The following is a 19,551-nucleotide window of genomic DNA, read 5'->3' on the forward strand; positions in this document are numbered from 1 at the left end:
TGCACATGTGATTTGGAGCATTCTAAATCTACCATTGACCAGGACAGGTACCCAGAAAGGAAAGCATCACAAAACAAACACCTATTCTGGTTAAAACAACGAAAATCGCCACTGAATGGATAGAACTCCCCAAAAGAAAAACGAGCAAACAAGCATGAAGTCACACGAGCCGCGCCGCATGTCTGCGCAGCTTCCCCCGTCCCTGGGAGGGGGAAGGGGGAGTCCCAGACCCACGCGCCGGTGATCCACACCTCAGTTCCTTGGCTGATGGGATCGTGCACAGTTGTGTGGCTCCTGCTCTGGTTTTCTTCAGTGCTGCTCTTCCAGTGGTCGTGCGAGCTGGGAGTATTATTCTCAGGTTCTCGGGCTGCATGTGCTTAGGATCACCTTCCCTGAGTGCCCTGTAAGTACCGCCCTTGGGGCTTGGGGGTTCTCTTCCACAAGTCACCTTGGGTCTACCTCTGTTGGTTTTTTGCTGCCTGGCGTTTGGCCGCCCCGAGTGTATGGGGGTTTTCCTCCCTTGTTTCCCTTGGGGTACGTGGTAGTTGTTTTACTGGTGGGGCGCTGGGTAGTGCATAGCTAGTTTTCACCTATAACAATGGCCGGCTCTGTTCTCTTCGGGTACATTGTTTTCTTGCGAGGTTTTCTTTTCTTTTCTTTTTCTTTTTGCCTGGTGGGGGTCTGCCTTGTTTTCTCTCCCCCCCTTATATTAGGGTGGTTTGTGTGGTGGCACCCCCTGTTTCGCCCTCGTGAGTGGATACTTCTCAGGAGTTCAGCTTTTAGCAGTTTGCTTGGTAGTTTTGGGATGCCGGTTAGCAGTACCCTGCCTGGGATAACCCTTAGCAGACCCAGTCTAAGGGCCCTGGAAAACTCCGTGGGGACACTCAGCTCCAATGGACGAGATCCCTGCATCTCCCCTCGCTTTGTGCGAGTTTGAGGGTTGCTCTGTCCCCTTGTCTCAGGGCGACACTCCTTGTTTTTCCCTCCGTCGTGCTGCCTGTTGGGTTGGTGACACATTCTACCCTGAGTCCTGCAAGCTTTGTTGCTTGTTTGTGGCTCCATTCACCCAGTCTGTTGATGGCATTCCTCGGGTGCACTCCCACAATATTCCCCTGGATATTGTGGGAGTGCTGAGTTTTATATGTGGGGAACACATCTAGTTCTTTCTCTGCTTATGGGTGTGGGGTGGCTGGGAGTGGCACTTCCTCTGCCTCTCCACTGCCCCTGCTCTCCTGCACAAGCATTTCTGGAGAGAAATGTTCTAAACTAAAGAAATTGTTCACGACTTTTGTTAGGCCAAAGCTAGAATATGCAGCGGTTGTGTGGTGCCCATATCTTAAGAAGCACATCAACAAACTGGAAAAGGTGCAAAGACATGCTACTAAGTGGCTCCCAGAACTGAAGGGCAAGAGCTACGAAGAGAGGTTAGAGGCATTAAATATGCCAAAACTGGAAGACAGAAGAAAAAGAGGTGATATGATCACTACATACAAAATAGTAACAGGAATTGATAAAATCGATAGGGAAGATTTCCTGAGACCTGGAACTTTAAGAACAAGAGGTCATAGATATAAACTAGCTAAACACAGATGCCGAAGAAATATAAGAAAATTCACTTTCGCAAACAGAGTGGTAGACGGTTGGAACAAGTTAGGTGAGAAGGTGGAGGAGGCCAAGACCGTCAGCAGTTTCAAAGCGTTATATGACAAAGAGTGCTGGGAAGACGGGACACCACGAGCGTAGCTCTCATCCTGTAACTACACTTAGGTAATTACACTTAGGTAATTACATGTTCCACTAGCAATGCTCCCACACTGTTACGCGGCTACGCTATCATTCCTCGATAGTGCCTATGCTCTACAGGTGAGATTCTACGGTCTGGTGTTTTGTTAGCTGGGACTCTGGACACTCATTCACTGCCGTCGTTCAGCATCTGACTGCTTCCTTATATATATATGTTCCGTACCATTCTGATGTCTGACTCAAGTAGCAGTTGGGTCGGCCCATGTGTTGCACTTCCTCGGTGGTCGCTCGAGTTGACGTCGGCGGGTGCTGATTTTCACATTTGGGATTTCTCCATAGTTTTCACCCGACTTACCCTAACTTGTCATTAAGAGCCTTTGACTTTTGGTTTAATGGGTTGTTAGAATGTTTTCCGCATTCTTCTTGGGACGTTCCTCGATTTTGACTTGGGCGTCCATTGTGGGGTCGCAGAGTGTGCGTTAGACCAGTTGCCTTTCTGGTCAGTTTCTACCTTGTGGTTCAACCATATGTATGCTCCTTCTCCACATTCATATACATCCGGCATGTGTACATGCCTTCTATACCCTCACCTTCCTCCTGTGGTTTGGATGACTTTTTCCTGTATCTTGGGGTTGGGGTTTTTGGTGCTCATGTGGGGGTTGCTTTTCCCATTAGCACTTGAGTGGTGGCAGGGGGTCTTTTTTCCTCTCACTTTGTCTGCATGTAGCTCATGTGCCTTCTGTTGCCGGTTGCTTCTGCTTTTGTCCCTGGCTTCCAGTACTTGGACTGTCTTTTCATTGCATTTTTACGTGTTCCTTCCTTATCCTACACGTTGTTGTGTTTCTTGATAAGTGCGTATTGGCTGCTTTCATGCTTGTGCTAAGTTGCGTTCTGTTCTTGTTCAGTTTTCCTGTAGTGGAATGGGCCCGGTGTTCTGGTGCAGCTCTACATTCTTCCTCTTCTCCTTTGTCACTACCAGCTTCTGTGTTGCATTGTCTGCTGGTGTCTATTGCTTCCAATTACTCACTCCTGCCCCTCCAGTTCCTTTTGTTGGGGCAGGGGGCGTTTGGCTTCTGGCCCTGGCTACGGTTTATCTTTGTTGCTCCTTCCAGGGTCCCTGGGGGAGGGGGGCCTTCCGGACGGAGCGTGTCTGCTCGGCTGGGTTAGTTCTTTCCTGGCTTGCATGGTTTTGTCGGGGTTCCTGGTTCCCCGGTGGACGTTACTTTTGGTTCTTTGACAGCCTTGGTTCCGGCGCGGCTTACTTGATGTCCGCACCTAGGGGTTTTCCCTTGGCTCCGCCTCTCTTGCATGGCCGGTCCATTCCGTGGCGGGGCTGGTTCGGTCTTTTCGAGTCTTCTTGTCTGGTCGTTTTGACTCGAATATCTCACCATCTGTTTGGTGATCAGGTGGCTTCTTGAATGTGTCCCACCCGTGTGCTTCGTCTTGGCGGCAGTATGGGGTTTTCTGGCAGTCCTTCCTTTTCCTTTTTGTCTCTTCGTAGGTGTACTGCGATCTTTTTTGTCATGGTCTTGTTCTTTCCTCGTGGTGGTTCAGGGCTGTAATCTGGCCGCATACCATCACCCTGTCTTGTGCGGCATTGGCGGAGCCGCTTCGGATTGCCCAGTTTTGTTGTTCCTTCTGCACCGTTACGTGTTGTCTCGGGCTTTATTCGCCTCCGGCCTGCTTCTGCTCCACTTGTGCCTTCCTGCTCTTGGGCAGGGTGCTCTTTTCTCTCTCCCCTTCGGTTTGTTGTGGCCCCTTCGGTTCCGGTTTTTTGTCAGTGGTTCTCCTTCTTGGGGTTCTGGTGTTCGGTCGTTTGCGGCCGTGTCTTTTCCGGTGGGGTTGCGACGGCTCTTTCTGGAGGAGTTCCTGGGGTTGTTGCTGTTTGGTTGGTTGGCCGGGGTGTTGTTTTTGTCTGGTTGCGGCTCTCCGCCGTTCTTTGTGCGCCGCGGCCTCTACGGCTGGTGCTGCGCTTTGGGTTTATCCTGTTTCCCCTTCTTTCTGTCTAGCCTGTCTGCAATCTCTTTCTGTGCCCTTGACGTTCGTAGGCTTGTTGCACTTGCTGCCGTCTTGGTGGCATGTCTTGGACTGACATTCGGGCACTAGTTTGTTGCTAGTGGCAGTCGTACTGGGTCCTGGCTGCATGCTCCCTCATGTATGTTCCTGGGCCTAGTCGGACCTGTGTCGCCTTGGGTCAGCTGTTGCAGCCTGTTGTCTCGACTTCGTATTGTGGTGTGAGCGACGACCGCCTCCCGGATGCGTCCCTCTGTTTTCGTCTTTGGTGAAGTAGCTCCGGGGAGCTGTAAAACCCCAGAAAACCAGTGTTGAATGTAATGAAACGCCATTTTCTGGGAGAGTCCCGGAGACTCCCTGGCAACCCTCCCTCCCTCCCTCCAGTCGGTGGTCTTTTCGCATTTTTGATATCCAGCCTCAGAATTGAGGTGTGGATCACCGGCACGAGGGTCTGGGGCTCCCCCTTCCCCCTCCCGGGGACGGGGATAGCTGCGCAGACATGCGGTGCAGCTCGTGTGACGTCATGCTTGCTTGCTCGTTTTTCTTTTGGGGAGTTCTGTCCACTCGTCGGCGATTTTCGTTGTTTTAACCAGAATAGGTGTTTGTTTTGTGGCGTTTGCCTTTCTGGGTGCCTGTCCCGGTCGATGGCAGATTTAGAATGCTCCAAATCACATGTGCATTTCTTTGGGCCATTGCTCCTCGTCCCACCTCCCTCTGGGAGCCGGTCGGCCGAGCGGACAGCACGCTGGACTTGTGATCCTGTGGTCCTGGGTTCGATCCCAGGCGCCGGAGAGAAACAATGGGCAGAGTTTTTCACCCTATTCCCCTGTTACCTAGCAGTAAAATAGGTACCTGGGTGTTAGTCAGCTGTCACGGGCTGCTTCCTGGGGGTGGAGGCCTGGTCGAGGACCGGGCCGCGGGGACACTAAAAAGCCCCGAAATCATCTCAAGATAACCAAGATAACCTCTCTGAGGGAAGCCAGGTTCTGGCTCGTAGTCCCCAGTAGGCCTAGAACTCCACCCACATTGACTGATGCAAAATAGTTAGGGTATCCATATCAGCCTGGATAGCTAGGGGAAGCCTCCAGGACTCACCCAAAAAATGGTGTTTCATTACATTCAACGCTGTTTGTTTTTGCAGCAATATTTTTCAATAGTGTGTAGTGATATATTTTCATAATAAAATGTGTGAACCAACTGTACAACTAAGCTGGTATGGTGAGTCAAGACAATAATTGAGGTCACTACACAGTCAGCTGATGCTCCTTCCTTCACTCGCCAACATTCCTACTCCCACTATACTGTTTGTGCTGTTTTTACAGTATATACACACATTATATACAGACAGCCACTTGGTTTATGAACTTTAGTTATCCAAAAGTTTTAGTTTCCTGATTGGAGTTTCATGCTTCACGAACTAAGTTCGGGTAAAGAAGCGGTCCACCAAGCTTCGCACCGGCCCAGGGTGGTGTGGATACATGGCCTAGTTTTCCCACTGACCGTGTTGTAGCAGGTATGCAAGGTATGGCCAAGCCACACACCACCGCATGGCACCATATGGGGACACTGATTAACAAAGCAGGGGCAGTATCGGGCCCCTGCGAAAGGGAGATGGAACTTTCACCGATGACAACAAAGAAATGAGCGAGCTACTGAGGAAGCAGTACGACTCTGTTTTCAGCGAGCCATTAAACGCACTAAAGATTGATAACCCAAATGAATTTTTCATGGATATGATACCAACATCAAATCATATATCAGACGTCACCCTATCCCCACTAGATTTTGAAGAAGCCATAAACAGTATGCCTATGCACTCTGCACCAGGCCCGGATTCTTGGAACTCCATATTCATCAAGAACTGTAAAAAAACACTATCGCAGGCCCTCCACATTCTGTGGAGACAAAGCCTAGATACTGGCATTATTCCTGATATACTAAAACAGCAGAGATAGCACCACTTCATAAAGGAGGAAATAAGGCAGAGGCAAAAAATTACAGACCGATAGCACTAACATCGCACATTATAAAAAAATTTGAGAGAGTGCTAAGAAGTAAGATCACAAAATACATGGAATCACAGCATCTCCATAACCCCGGACAACACGGTTTCAGAACAGGGCGCTCTTGCCTGTCGCAGTTGCTGGACCACTATGATATGGCATTAGATGCTATGGAAGACAAACAAAACGCTGATGTAATTTACACAGATTTCGCAAAAGCTTTTGATAAATGTGATCATGGCGTTATTGCACATAAAATGCGTTCAAAAGGAATTACCGGAAAAATAGGCAGATGGATCTACAATTTCCTGACCAACAGAACCCAATGTGTAATAGTCAACAAAATAAAATCCAGCCCATCAACCGTGAAGAGCTCAGTTCCCCAGGGTACTGTGCTTGCTCCAGTCCTTTTTCTCATCCTCATATCGGACATAGACCAGAACACAACCTATAGCACTGTATCATCCTTTGCAGATGACACTAGGGTCTTCATGAGAGTAGGCAACATAGAGGACACGGCAAACCTCCAATCAGATGTAGATCAGGTCTTTCCATGGGGTACAGAAAATAATATGGTGTTTAACGAAGATAAGTTCCAGCTCATGCGCTATGGAAAAAATGAAAATATAAAAACGGAAACCACGTACAAAACTCAGGCAAATCATGACATAGAACGAAAAGGCAATGTAAAGGATCTGGGTGTACTCATGTCGGAAGACCTTACCTTTAAAGAACACAATAAAGTAGCCGTCACAACTGCAAGAAAAATGACAGGTTGGATAACAAGAACTTTTCACACTAGAGATGCTATACCGATGATGACACTTTTCAAAACGCTTGTGCTCTCTAGAGTGGAGTACTGCTGCACAATGACATGACAGCCCCTTTCAAAGCTGGAGAAATTGCCGACCTGGAGAGCGTGCAGAGATCCTATACTGCTAGAATTCACTCAGTAAAACACCTAAACTATTGGGACCGACTAAAGAGCCTAAATCTGTACTCCCTTGAGCGCAGGCGGGAGAGATATATAATAATTTACCCGTGGAAAATGTTAGAGGGGCTGGTCCCAAACCTGCACACAGAAATAACATCACATGAGACTAGAAGACATGGCAGGATGTGCAGAATACCCCCGTTGAAAAGCGGAGGTGCAACAGGTACTCTGAGAGAGAACTCTATCAACATCAGAGGCCCGAGACTGTTCAACACGCTTCCGCTACACATAAGGGGCATAACTGGCCGTCCCCTCACAGTGTTCAAGAGAGAACTGGATAAGCACCTCCAAAGGATACCTGATCAACCAGGCTGTGACTCATACGTCAGGCTGCGAGCAGCCGCGTCCAACAGCCTGGTTGATCAGTCCAGCAACCAGGAGGCCTGGTCGACGACCGGGCCGCGGGGACGCTAAGCCCCGGAAGCTCCTCAAGGTAAACTCAAGGTAAGGTACCCTGGGATGTCACAAATTGACGGCCTATTGTTCCCATTGTTTTGATTTGTCACAAGGCTGCAGTGTTCATTCCGTGACTTTGTTTTACATATCTGCACAATCAAGAAACATCTGCACACAATGTCGGCTCCAAATGCACACATTGTGTCAGTGATGGCTGACTGATGGGTGGATGGATGGGGTAGCTTGGGTGGAAGGCAGTAAGTGAAAGAGGGAGGGAGGGAGGCAGTGAGGGAGGGGGGAGGTAGTGGGGGAGGGTGAGGTAGGGAGAGAGGCAGGAAGGGAGGGAAGTAGTGAGGGAGGGGGATAATTAGTGAGGGAGGGAGGGAGGGAAAGGCAGGCAGGGAGAGAGGCAGGTAGGTTGGCAGGCAGGCAGGCAGGCAGGCAGGCAGGCAGGCAGGCAGGCAGGCAGGCAGGCAGGGAGGGAGGTAGGGAGGTAGGCAGGCAGGCAGGTAGGGAGGTAGGCAGGCAGGCAGGGAGAGAGGCAGGCAGGCAGGCAGGCAGGCAGGCAGGGAGGGAGGGAGGTAGGGAGGTAGGCAGGCAGGCAGGTAGGGAGGTAGGCAGGCAGGCAGGTAGGGAGGTAGGCAGGCAGGCAGGTAGGGAGGTAGGCAGGCAGGCAGGTAGGGAGGTAGGCAGGCAGGCAGGTAGGGAGGTAGGCAGGCAGGCAGGTAGGGAGGTAGGCAGGCAGGCAGGTAGGGAGGTAGGCAGGCAGGCAGGTAGGGAGGTAGGCAGGCAGGCAAGTAGGATGAGAGGCAGGCAGGCAGACAAGGAGGCAAGCAGGCAGGGAGGGAGGGAGGGTGTGCAGGGAGGGAGGCAGGCATAAGGGGGGTCAGGCAGTCAGGGAGGGAGGCAGGCAGAGAGGGAGGCAATGAAGGAGAGAGGTAGAGGTGGATGTGTTACGAAGTCAGCATGTTAAATACTGACATAACACCGACCAAAGCCTCTTGCCCATATTAACCTTTAAACTGCGCAATACACACATATACGATTGAGGGTCTAGCGCACGATTTGAAAGGCCCCATGAGGGATAGGGGCAGCTATTGCCAAGCCGACTTCAAATGTAAACAGATGCATCTTAAAAAAAATCCACCATAGGCCAGCCCATTGTCTGCAGGCCTCAGTTACCCAACAGAAACCATGGAGAGCACATCACATTCCACCGACCGACCCCACTCAGCTCAGCATGCATTGCGACCTTTGACTGAGGATGAAATTAATCAGAATTTGTTCCCAGAGAGTGATGAACCTGATAATGACGACTCAGACATAGATGAAGACTACATACAGCCTGACGATGTTGATACCATGGACAGTGAGAATGAACATGTGGAGGCCACAAGGGTGAGGAGCCCTACAGACTCTCCACTGCCTACTCGTCCACACTCAACACCATTTCACGCCAAAGCACATAGTTCATGTGTTACTCTGCCAGATTATGATGTTTTGGTCGACGAGTCTAAAGAAGGTGAATAATTTTCTAGTTTTAGTGATTTAGAATCAGAAAATAGTTTTGCTGCCGCTAGTGCCAGTGGAGTGCGTGGTGTTGCCAAGCAACATCTTGTCACGTCAGCAGCATCTGGCCCAGCCACACACCACCGCATGGCACCATATGGGGACACTGATTAACAAAGCCCCTCATCGTCAAGTAATTTTCCCTCGAGTCAATTGTGATGAGGAAAGGAGTTGAGGCAATAAATAGGCAAGAGAGAGGTGAAGAGAAGAGAATCTTAGAGGAGGAAAAAGCATGGCAAAAGTTACGCAAGGTAAGGTGTAACACAGGGGATAGTAATAGGAATAAGAACACAAGAACAAAGGTAACTGCAGTAGGCCTATTGGCCCATACGAGGCAGCTCCTATTTATACCAACCCAATAAGAAGGGAATAGTAATAGGAATAAGAAAGGGGATAGTAATAAGCAAGGGATCGTAAGAGAAAACAAGGGAAAGAAAAAGAAAGAAGGAAAGAAAATGGAAGGGATAAGCTTATGTTAAGTCACATTTGTTAGAAAGTTTAGAGCATTTGAGTATACAGTATACTGTGAAAGGGAAGAGTCAACAGCAACAAAGCCAGGATTCAGGTTCATGTTAGGTACGTTGTGTATTAGAGCCGTTTCAACAAGACTGTGTAGAGGCAGGAAAGAATATTTTGGAGGAAGACCAATGAATAGGATGATTAGAATCCCTAACATGACAAAAGAGAGCATTGTTTGTGTCTGCAGACTTAACACTTCTTTTGTGTTCTTTAAGTCTGTCATTAAGTGTATGGCCAGTTTCACCAAAGTATTGGAGAGGAATTAACGAAGGGACGAAACGTTGTCGTTCCGCTGTTGCCGGAACAACCGTGGACATTTTCAAGAGGAAACTAGATTTATTCCTCCAAGGAGTGCCGGACCAACCGGGCTGTGGTGGGTATGTGGGCCTGCGGGCCGCTCCAAGCAACAGCCTGGTGGACCAAACTCTCACAAGTCAAGCCTGGCCTCGGGCCGGGCTTGGGGAGTAGAAGAACTCCCAGAACCCCATCAACCAGGTATCAACCAGGTATCAACCTTTACTTCCTAGTGTGTGAGTGGTCAACATATTTCTGCCATGTTATTGTGACTCCTCATCTGCAATTTCCCCTCATCGTCTCTTCCCGCCCGTACTGTTGTTAGACGGGCTTCAGCTCCTGGTCCACGGATTCCTCACTGTGGTATCGCTGCTGCCTCTCGAAAGACACCAGATAACCTTCTAGATAACATGACGCATGAACAGAAAACATCGTTTATTGAAAGCCTACCAGCCATCCAGAAGGAGTGGGAAAGGAACAACAACAATTCTAATATACCAGGGGCGGAGGCTATAGTCAGGGATGAAACTGAAGCTGAAACTCAGGAAGTTCTAAACTCTGACTCAGCAGGCCCGGATGTAGATGATAGTAAACTAGAAAGTGTAACAGACAGCACTGACAGCTTGATAGGTACAGACACTACGACGGTTCCCGATAGAGCGAGTCTGACCAGAAGGACAGACTTATGCAAATTTTATGCAAAGGGCATTTGCAGACATAGATATGCTGGTAATGTGAAAGGATTAGAATGCAGTTACCAACATCCCAAAAAATGTTTAAGTATGCTTAGGAAAGGTGAGTGTCGATTTGGATCAATATGTAGGTTTTTCCATCCTGACATGTGCCAAACCTCACTGGAGGACAGAAAATGCTATGACCTCAGCTGCCCACACTTTCACGTGAAAGGCACGGAACGCTACATAAAGAGTGGCAAGCAGGATAATGAATTTGGAGGAAACTCGATAAATTTTTTATACCAAACCGAAAGAGAATTCAAAAGGAGGAGCATGGAGAGTGTATGGAACTGGATGCCAGATCCACTTGCATTCCAGAATTACAGATACAATTACACACCGAAAGGGAACTACAACTACGACAGGCAACTGCCCTACAACAATCAGTACTGGTCAGAACAAACTCAATATGTCCACGCATAATGGGCTTGCCGAAAAAGTCTCCCAGTCAAACAATCACTAATAGAGTAACCTCATTCATCTTTGCCAACATACAAGGACTGAAAACAAGAATAAACAACAAAGTACAGTTCATAAATGGCCTCCTCACGGAGTCAAATGCAGTATTTGGAACTTTCACAAACCCATGCAGGGGAATTCTTAGACAGTGAGATCTGGATTCCAGGATATAACCTATACAGGTGTGAAAAGAAAATTAGGTCACTTGGAGGAGTGGGTCTGTATATTAGGGAAGACCTTGTATGCTCGGAGCTCCTTAACGTTACAAATGAGGTGGTAGAGGTACTGGGATTAAAAATAGAGAAAATAAATTTAGTGATTATTCTAATATACAAACCGCCAGATGCAACGGCCGAGGAATTCACAGAACAGATAAACAAAATAGAGAATAGCCTTGATAATTTGGAGAACCCGATACCTGATATTATCTTCCTAGGTGACTTCAACTTGCCTAGTCTCAGGTGGAGAATAACAAACAATAATATACCAGGAAATCTATCAGGACCTAACCAACCACAGATTAGAGAACTATTTAGATTCTGTGACAAATTTTCACTCAACCAGCAGATATCGGAGCGAACGAGATATGAAAATATTCTAGATCTGGTCTTTACGAACAATGAAGACATTATCAGAGACATTACGATATCGGATACCACATACTCAGATCACAAACTCATTGAAGTGCAAACGACCATCAATACTCAGAATAGACCTAAAACATTGATAAAGCGAGAGGGGCTATTCAGTAAATTCCAATTTAATAATAAAAGGATAGACTGGGAGATAATAATCAGGGAACTTACAAACATTCCATTGGGTACTGTTCTAAGTAATACAAGTCCTACAGAAGGAATAGGAAAACTGACTTCGGAAGCGTATCAAATCTGTCTGAAACATGTTCCTTTGAGGAAAGCCAGAAAGAGATCCAACATAGAAAGAGAATGCAGACGACACTATAAATGAAGGAAAAAAATAACGGAAATGCTTATGCAGACATGAATTTCCCGTCAAAGAAGGAATAATTTAAATAGGGAGATTGAAGAAATCGAGAGGAAATTGAAACACTCATATGAAACTGAAGAAAGGCAGTTAGAACAGAAAGCAATTCAGGAAATAAAGAAAAATACAAAATACTTCTTCACATATGCCAAATCAAAAGCAAAAACCACTGCCAGTATTGGACCTATTCATAAAAGTGAAGGTTCATACACGGAGGATGACAAAGAAATTAGTGAAATCCTAAAAAAGCAGTATTAGGACATGTTTAGCATTCCAATAAACAACATGAAAGTGGAAGATTCAGATAATTTCTTTATGCGGGTTATTCAAACCCCTGTAAATATAACTGATATCAACACGAGCACACTAGACTTTGAAAGAGAAATTGAAAACATGCCCATGCACTCGGCCCCAGGTCCAGATTCATGGAATTCAATATTTATAAAGAAATGCAAAGTGCCGGTAGCACAGGCACTCAGTATAGTGTGGAGGAAGAGCTTGGACACGGGGGAGATACCAGATGCACTTAAAGTAGCAGACATAGCCCCTCTACACAAGGGAGGGAGCAAAGCATTGGCAAAGAATTATAGACCAGTTGCACTAACATCGCACATAATAAAAGTATTTGAGAGAGTGATTAGGAGTCAGGTCACCAATTTCATGGAGACCAATGACCTTCACAACCCAGGCCGACATGGATTTCGAGCGGGAAGATCGTGCCTCTCACAGCTACTTGAACTCTATGACAAAGTCACTGAGGCATTAGAAGAAAAACAGAGTGCTGATGTCATATACACAGACTTCGCAAAGGCTTTCGATAAATGTGACCATGGCGTGATAGCACACAAAATAAGTCAATGGGAATAACCGGTAAAGTAGGACGCTGGATACTCAGTTTTCTGTCAAACAGGACTCGGCGAGTAATAGTAAACCATATAAAATCTAGTCCGAGCTCAGTTAAAAGCTCTGTACCTCAGGGTACAGTCCTTGCACCGCTGCTTTTCCTTATTCTCATATCAGATATAGACAAAAATACAAGTCACAGCTTTGTATCATCCTTTGCAGATGACACAAAAATCAGTATGAAAATTACCTCGGCTGAAGACATTGAAAACCTTCAAGCTGATATTTATAAAGTTTTCGACTGGGCATCAGAAAATAACATGATGTTTAACAGTGATAAATTCCAGGTACGGTAAAAATGAGGACCTTAAACATAATACAGGGTACAAAACACAATCAAATGTGCCCATAGTAGGAAAACAGCATGTAAAGGATTTGGGAATAATGATGTCTGACGATCTAACGTTTAGGGAGCATAACCAAGCAAATATTGCAACAGCCAGAAAAATGATAGGATGGATTACGAGAACTTTCAAATCCAGGGATCCCATCACAATGGTTGTACTCTTCAAGTCACTTGTGTTGTCCTGTCTTGAGTACTGCTCAGTACTCACTTCCCCCGTCAGAGCAGGTGAGATTGCTGAAATAGAGGGAATACAGAGAACATATACGGCATGCATAGACGCGATGAAGCACCTAAATTATTGGGATCATCTCAAAGCCCTCCAAATGTACTCACTAGAAAGAAGACGAGAGAGATATCAAATAATATACACCTGGAAGATACAGTACTAGAGGGCCAAGTACCAAATCTACACAGTAAAAAAACAACGTACTGGAGGGCCAAGTACCAAATCTACACAGTAAAAAAAACAACGTACTGGAGTGAACGATATGGAAGAAAATGCAGAATAGAACCAGTGAAGAGCAGGGGTGCCATAGGCACAATCAGAGAACACTGTATAAACATCAGAGGTCCACGGTTGTTCAACACCCTCCCAGCGAGCATAAGAAATATTGCCGGAACAACCGTGGACATCTTCAAGAGGAAACTAGATTTATTCCTCCAAGGAGTGCCAGACCAACCGGGCTGTGGTGGGTATGTGGGCCTGCTGGCCGCTCCAAGCAACAGCCTAGTGGGCCAAACTCTCACAAGTCAAGTCTGGCCTCGGGCCGGGCTTGGGGAGTAGAAGAACTCCCAGAACTCCATCAACCAGGTATCAACCAACCAGGAGTATTTGTGTGGAGTGATGGGACAGATTTTGTTCCAGAAATTTCTGCCTTTGACAATTCTGATGTTGGGATTACAGACCCTTTCTCTGATACAGGTGACGGTATGTGTGAAGTGGACTACTTTACTGCATATTTTGATGAGCCACTCATGGAACATATTGTTCAGGAAACGAACAAATATGCGGCTCATCTCATTGGTGAGGAGTGATCCGGTTTTTAACGATTACAGCGTTGGAAAGATATGACTTTATGTGAAATGTATGTGTTTTTGGCACTGTGTATGTAGATGAAACATTGTGTCAAACACGTTCTCGACCATTATTTGAGCAAAGACCATACTGTTCCAATTCCATTGTTGGAAATATATGTTTTGAGACAGATTTGCGATGCTCCCCAGGTGTGTTCATTTTCCAAATAAAGAAGACCAGACTGAAGATGATAGATTTTGGAAGGTGAGGCACATCCTGAATGAACTTGTTGGAAAGTACAGAGATTTCTACATACCAGCTCAGAAGCTGGTGATTGATGAATCCCTTGTGCTTTTCAAAGGACGTCTTGCCATCAAGCAGTATATTCCCTCCAAACGCCACAGATTTGGATTGAAATTCTTTGTACTCTGTGACTGTGAAACAAGAATTGTGTTACACATGATAATGTTTACGGGTACAAATATAGACATTCCTGCTAATAACAAACATGGCTTCTCAGGTAGTGTGGTGAAGTCACTACTAGCACCATACATGAACAAGGGCCACATATTATATACAGATAACTATTATACCTGTCCCATGCTAACTAGATTCTTGCTTGATAATAGAACTAGAGTGTGTGGCACAGTGAAAGCAAGACGAAGGGAAATGCCAGTGTTTGACACTGCTATGGCGGTTGGTGATTACGAGCTAAGAAAAACTGGTGGAATGCTTTCAGTGCGGTGGAAAGACACGCGTGAAGTGAACATGTTGACCACCGTTCACGATGGTACAATGGTGAACAGTGGCAAGTTGAACAAAACCACAAAACAACCATTTTATAAACCAGATTGTGTTTTGGACTATAACATCAACATGCATTTGGTGGATAAATGTGATATGGTGGGGGCAGTCGAGTGTGTACAAAAAAGTGAAGTGGACCAAGAAAATGTTTTTCTACCTTGTTGATGTAACAATGCTGAACAGTTACAATATGTATCTTGTCAAAACAGGTGGTAAACAAAATTTCTGTGCATTCAGTTTTATTGAAGTGACTCACTTACTAGAAAAGTTTGACAAACCAATTCCTGGCATACAAAGGCCCATTGTGAACCCAGTATTTCTCCATGCTAACACACCTTGCTTGCTTGCAAGCAAGCAAGGCTTGCTTTCAAGGATGCCTTTCTTACACACAATGTAAGGTATTTAATACCAACTGGAAAGCGTGCAGTAGGCCAGCGTGAATGCATTGTATGCAAGACCACAAAAAAAGAGGGAACAGAAACGTAAATTGGTCTTAACTTGGTGCACAGCGTGTAAGGTCCCTTTGTGCTATGTCAAATGTTTTGACAAGTATCAGAGTCTCGAGGACTTCTAAATATCCAATACTGGTGCGAAAACATGTACATATTGAGTGAGTGTATATAGTGAAAACAAATAATAATAAATTTTGTATTTCCTGAAAAATAAAACAATTTTGAGCACATACATGTGACACGAATAAGTGACAGTATGATAAATTTATAACAGTTGTATTATAATAAAACATCAAATGGCCACATATTGTACTACATCAGTGAAAAACATGGTTGAAAAATATGCCATAGATACAGTAAATAATGCCGCGAAAATAAATTCACGGCAACTCGAGCTCCTCCAGCGGCACGTCTGACTCTTCCAGGACGCACCACGCTCGAGCGATGAAGATCTGTGACGTCATCGGCCAAGTTCTCGGCTCATTTACGTCATTGGTAAGTACAATTAAATGTTTTTTATTTTGCCTGTTCTCAAGGAACACAAATGAACACGTGTATAAGAAAACAAAAAAATTGGATTTTATTATGTTGCGCCTGGTGGTGTTGCAGGCAAAAAAGCCCTTAGCGGCTTAAGGGTTAAGGGGGCATAACTACAAACTATGCAATAAATGAAAACTGGATTAATTTCAATCAAACTTTTATGACTAGTATGTATGTGGTATGTGGGCCTAACCCTTTGTATATGAAAAGGGCTTCAAATGGTCCAAGTTTCAGCATTATAGCCTAAATAGGAAGGGAGAAAAAATATTTTTGTGTCAAAATTTTTCCAAAATGTTAAAAAATTAACATCAAACACAAGTGTCAACTGAAATCATGTCTATGAGACTTTCAGCTATCACAATAGCATATAATAAACAATTTTAATAATTAGTTTTATCCCCCCCAAAAATAAATAGATTTTTTCTGGGTGGAGCCCCTACAGCTCCCTGGAGCTATCCAGGCTGATATGGATATCCCTAACTTTGGCATCAATCGATATGGGTGGAGTTCTAGGCCTACCAGGGACCATGAGCCAGAACCTGGCCCTCCTCAGAGAGGCACAAGGAGCAATGGCCTATAGAAATGCACATGTGATTTTGGAGCATTCTATGTCTGCCTTCGACCGGGACAGGCACTCAGAAAGGTAAGCGCCCCCCAAAACAAATCCCTATTCTGGTTAAAAACGACGAAAATAGACAAACGAGTGGACAGAACTCCCCAAATGAAAACCAATCAACAAGCATGACGTCACACGATCCACGCCGCATGTCTGCGCAGCTCCCACCCTCTCCAGGAGGGGGGAAGGAGAAGCCCCAGACCCCCGCACTGGTGATCCACCCTGCAGTTTTTCGGCTGATGAAATACGACTTGGTTGTTGTGGCTCCAGCTTTGGACTCCTGTTGTGCTGTTGCTGTTCTTTGTTTCAGTACTACTCTTACGGTGTTGTGCAAGCTGGGAATAATATTCACAGGTACTTTGGCTGCATGTGCTTAGGGGTCACCTTCCCTGAGTGCCTTGTAAATACCACCCTAGGAGCTTAGGGTTCCCTTCCACAAGTCACCTTGGGTCTATCTCTGTTGTTCTTTTGCTGCTTGGCGATTGAATGATTGAACCCCCTAAAGTGTTTTGGGGGGTTCCTCCCTAATTTGCCTTAGGGTAAGTGGTAGTTTTTGCACTGGTAGGGGCATGGGTTACTTTGTAACTAGTTTTTACCTATAACAGCGGCCGGCTCTGTTCCCTCTGGGTATGCTGTCCTCTTGCGAGGTTTTTATTTTATTTTTCATTTTACCTGGTGGGGGGGGGGGTTCTGTCTTGGTATTCCTCCCCCCTTTATACTAGGGTTGTTGTGTTTGGTGGTACCCCCCTGCTTCGCCCTCGTGAGTGGACACGTCCCGGGGTTCAGCATTAGTAGTGTTGATTGGTAGCTTGGACGCCGGTTAGCAAAACTGAAACTAGTATACACTTTTCGGTGTCGCTGCAAAATCGCCTGCACTGCCCGGCGCATGACGTCATTTTTGCGGCGCCCGCACGTGGAGCGCGATAGTGTTAATATGGTCCTCAGGTGACAGTTTATATAGAACCACCCCAAGATCCCTTTCTTTGTCAGAATTCTTTAAAGATTTCTCACATAATTTATAGGTTGTGTGGGCTCTATGTTTTCCAATTCCACATTCCATAACATGGCATTTATTCACATTAAATTCCATTTGCCAAGTGTTGCTCCATATACTTATTTTGTCTAGGTCTTCTTGAAGGGCATGACAATCATTTAGGTTTCTTATCTTCCCTATTATCTTAGCATCATTAGCAAACATTAGCAAACTGTATTCCGACTGGTTGATCGTTTATGTAGACAATGAACATTACCGGTGCAAGAACTGAACCCTGTGGTACACCACTCGTGACATTTTTCCAGTCCGATACATTGCTTCTGATTACGGCCTTCATTTTTCTGTCAAGAAATTTTTCATCCATGTTAGAAGCTTACCTGTCACCCCTCCAATATGTTCCAGTTTCCAGATCAACCTTTATGTGGAACTCTGTCGAAAGCCTTTTTTAGGTCCAGATAGATGCAGTCAACCCAACCATCTCTTTCCTGTAAAATCTCTGTGGCTCGATCATAGAAACTGAGTAAGTTCGTTATACAGGATCTTCCAGTTCGAAAACCATACTGTCTATCTGATATTATATCGTTTTTCTCCAGGTGTTCTACCCATTTAGTTTTCATTATTTTTTCCAATATTTTGACTGTTACACTTGTCAATGATACAGGTCTATAAATGAGGGGGTCTTCCCTGCTGCCACTTTTGCAGCTTGGAACTATGTTAGCCTTTTTCCACACATCAGCAACAACTCCTGTACACAGGGATGCCTGAAAAATCAGTTGAAGTGGAATGCTGAGCTCAGGTGCACATTCTCTCAGAACCCATGGTGAAACTCCATCTGGACCGACAGCTTTGTTCTTACTTAGTTCCTTGAGCATTTTTTCCCACTTTGTCTCTAGACACCTCTATGTGCTCTATGTTGTTCTCTGGAATCCTTATTTTGTGTGGTTCCCTGAAGATTTCATTTTGTACAAACACACTTTGGAACTTTTCGTTTAATGTTTCACACATTTCCTTTTCATTTTCCATGAATCTATTTCCCATTTTCAACCTCTGAATATTATCCTTTATCTGCAATTTGTTGTTTATGAATTTATAGAATAGACCTGCTTCTGTTTTACATTTGTCTGCAATCCATTTTTCAAAATCTCTTTCTGCTTCTCTCCTCACTGCCGTGTAGTTGTTTCTCGCATCTTTGTATCGCTGGTATGTTTGGTGTTTTGGCCTCTTCCTATATTGATTTCATTTTTGTGTCTTTTGGTCTCTGGCCCTCTCGCAATTTCTGTTAGACCAATCCTGTTTCCTAGTTCTGTATATCTGCTTTGGTATAATTTTTTTTGTCTTTATCATATATTTCACAACACTTGACATACATCTCATTTACTTCCTTGCCTAGCAACAAGTCTGTCCAATTATACTCACTAAAAAAATTTCTAAGGTCGCCATAATGTCCTCTCATGAAGTCAGATTTTTTAGCTGCTTAAACCTCCTTATTTTATTCCAGATTATAACGCATTGCATACTTTATTCCTAAAAAGACATGGTCACTTTTACCCAAGGGAGGAAGGTACTGAATGTCAAATATTTCTTTCTCCTTCCTGGTAAATATCAAATCTAGCATGGAGGGAACGTCCCCTTCCCTCATCCTTGTAGCTTATTTAACATGTTGATACAAGAATGTTTCGAGGATGTCTACAAATCTACAGATCCAAAAATCCTCTGTTCTAGCTTCATATGCTTCCCAGTCTATGGATTTCAAGTTGAAGTCGCTGACTATAAACAGTCTTAATCTATCTTTATCCACTCTTGGTATAATATCTCTCATTATTGTTATAAGATCCTCTCGGTTACTATGTAGCTCCTCCTTTGTCCATGTGTTGCTTGGCGGCGAACTATTATATGCATTTACGATCATTAGTTTATCATCCTCATGGCAGATCTCTAGTGTTATTACGTCAACTTCTCGTAGATTGGCAAATCATTATTTCTTTCACCTTTAGGCATTCTTTCACCAGCACAGCAACGCCACCGCCTTTACTAATTTTTCTGTCCCGTCTCCAAATTGAGTAGCCCCTTGGGAATATGACCTCATTTAAAATAACATCTTCAAGTTTTGTCTCCGTGAGTGCAACAATGTCTGGTGTCTGCAGCTGTATTACAT

General features: G+C 45.2%; 1 long non-coding RNA gene across 1 annotated transcript in view; it reads left to right on the forward strand.

Annotated features, from left to right (window-relative positions):
• Window positions 1–236: 236 nt before the first annotated feature.
• Window positions 237–19,551, forward strand: part of LOC138354697 (uncharacterized) — a 31,172-nt gene continuing 11,857 nt past the window's right edge. Inside the window, exon 1 of the long non-coding RNA XR_011223628.1 lies at window positions 237–403. This is a non-coding gene — a long non-coding RNA (uncharacterized lncRNA). The remainder of the gene's footprint in view (window positions 404–19,551) is intronic.

This window comes from Procambarus clarkii, chromosome 6 (assembly GCF_040958095.1).
Source record: "Procambarus clarkii isolate CNS0578487 chromosome 6, FALCON_Pclarkii_2.0, whole genome shotgun sequence".
Classification (NCBI taxonomy): Eukaryota; Metazoa; Arthropoda; class Malacostraca; order Decapoda; family Cambaridae; genus Procambarus; species Procambarus clarkii.